Source organism: Somniosus microcephalus, unplaced genomic scaffold (genome assembly GCF_052327205.1).
Source record: "Somniosus microcephalus isolate GS21.2 unplaced genomic scaffold, FLI_Smic_1.0 unresolved_chr1, whole genome shotgun sequence".
Lineage (NCBI taxonomy): Eukaryota > Metazoa > Chordata > Chondrichthyes > Squaliformes > Somniosidae > Somniosus > Somniosus microcephalus.
Genome location: NW_028225179.1, coordinates 166760160 through 166763039, shown reverse-complemented (window position 1 = coordinate 166763039; position 2880 = coordinate 166760160).

Genomic DNA, 2880 nt, shown 5'->3' with positions numbered 1-2880 from the left:
CACTGACCCAGTCACAGAGCTCACTCCGCACTGACCCAGTCACAGAGCTCACTCCGCACTGACCCAGTCACAGAGCTCACTCCGCACTGACCCAGTCACAGAGCTCACTCCGCACTGACCCAGTCACAGAGCTCACTCCGCACTGACCCAGTCACAGAGCTCACTCCGCACTGACCCAGGCACAGAGCTCACTCCGCACTGACCCAGTCACAGAGCTCACTCCGCACTGACGCAGTCACAGAGCTCACTCCGCACTGACCCAATCACAAAGCTCACTCCGCACTGGCGCAGTCACAGAGTTCACTCCGCACTGACCCAGTCACAGACCTCACTCCGCACTGACCCAGTCACAGAGCTCACTCCGCACTGACCCATTCACAGAGCTCACTCCGCACTGACCCAGTCACAGAGCTCACTCCGCACTGACCCATTCACAGAGCTCACTCCGCACTGACCCAGTCACAGAGCTCACTCCGCACTGACCCAGTCACAGAGCTCACTCCGCACTGACCCAGTCACAGAGCTCACTCCGCACTGACCCAGTCACAGAGCTCACTCCGCACTGACCCAGTCACAGAGCTCACTCCGCACTGACCCAGTCACAGAGCTCACTCCGCACTGACCCAGTCACAGAGCTCACTCCGCACTGACCCAGTCACAGAGCTCACTCCGCACTGACCCAGTCACAGAGCTCACTCCGCACTGACCCAGTCACAGAGCTCACTCCGCACTGACCCAGTCACAGAGCTCACTCCGCACTGACCCATTCACAGAGCTCACTCCGCACTGACCCAGTCACAGAGCTCACTCCTCACTGACCCAGTCACAGAGCTCACTCCGCACTGACCCATTCACAGAGCTCACTCCGCACTGACCCAGTCACAGAGCTCACTCCGCACCGACCCAGTCACAGAGCTCACTCCGCACTGACCCAGTCACAGAGCTCACTCCGCACTGACCCAGTCACCGAGCTCACTCCGCACTGACCCAGTCACAGAGATCACTCCGCACTGACCCAGTCACAGAGCTCACTCCGCACTGACCCGCAGAGCTCACTCCGCACTGACCCAGTCACAGAGCTCACTCCGCACTGACCCATTCACAGAGCTCACTCCGCACTGACCCAGTCACAGAGCTCACTCCGCACCGACCCAGTCACAGAGCTCACTCCGCACTGACCCAGTCACAGAGCTCACTCCGCACTGACCCAGTCACCGAGCTCACTCCGCACTGACCCAGTCACAGAGATCACTCCGCACTGACCCAGTCACAGAGCTCACTCCGCACTGACCCGCAGAGCTCACTCCGCACTGACCCAGTCACAGTGCTCACTCCACATTGACCCAGTCACAGAGCTCACCCCGCAATGACCCGCAGAGCTCACTCCGCAGTGACCCAGTCACAGAGCTCACTCCACACTGACCCAGTCACAGAGCTCACTCCACACTGACCCAGTCACAGAGCTCACTCCACACTGACCCAGTCACAGAGCTCACTCCGCACTGACCCAGTCACAGAGCTCACTCCGCACTGACCCAATCACAAAGCTCACTCCGCACTGGCGCAGTCACAGAGTTCACTCCGCACTGACCCAGTCACAGACCTCACTCCGCACTGACCCAGTCACAGAGCTCACTCCGCACTGACCCATTCACAGAGCTCACTCCGCACTGACCCAGTCACAGAGCTCACTCCGCACTGACCCATTCACAGAGCTCACTCCGCACTGACCCAGTCACAGAGCTCACTCCGCACTGACCCAGTCACAGAGCTCACTCCGCACTGACCCAGTCACAGAGCTCACTCCGCACTGACCCAGTCACAGAGCTCACTCCGCACTGACCCAGTCACAGAGCTCACTCCGCACTGACCCAGTCACAGAGCTCACTCCGCACTGACCCAGTCACAGAGCTCACTCCGCACTGACCCAGTCACAGAGCTCACTCCGCACTGACCCAGTCACAGAGCTCACTCCGCACTGACCCAGTCACAGAGCTCACTCCGCACTGACCCAGTCACAGAGCTCACTCCGCACTGACCCATTCACAGAGCTCACTCCGCACTGACCCAGTCACAGAGCTCACTCCTCACTGACCCAGTCACAGAGCTCACTCCGCACTGACCCATTCACAGAGCTCACTCCGCACCGACCCAGTCACAGAGCTCACTCCGCACCGACCCAGTCACAGAGCTCACTCCGCACTGACCCAGTCACAGAGCTCACTCCGCACTGACCCAGTCACCGAGCTCACTCCGCACTGACCCAGTCACAGAGATCACTCCGCACTGACCCAGTCACAGAGCTCACTCCGCACTGACCCGCAGAGCTCACTCCGCACTGACCCAGTCACAGAGCTCACTCCGCACTGACCCATTCACAGAGCTCACTCCGCACTGACCCAGTCACAGAGCTCACTCCGCACCGACCCAGTCACAGAGCTCACTCCGCACTGACCCAGTCACAGAGCTCACTCCGCACTGACCCAGTCACCGAGCTCACTCCGCACTGACCCAGTCACAGAGATCACTCCGCACTGACCCAGTCACAGAGCTCACTCCGCACTGACCCGCAGAGCTCACTCCGCACTGACCCAGTCACAGTGCTCACTCCACATTGACCCAGTCACAGAGCTCACCCCGCAATGACCCGCAGAGCTCACTCCGCAGTGACCCAGTCACAGAGCTCACTCCACACTGACCCAGTCACAGAGCTCACTCCACACTGACCCAGTCACAGAGCTCACTCCACACTGACCCAGACACAGAGCTCACTCCGCACTGACCCAGTCACAGAGCTCACTCCGCACTGACCCAGTCTCAGAGCTCACTCCGCACTGACCCAGTCACAGAGCTCACTCCGCACTGACCCAGTCACAGAGC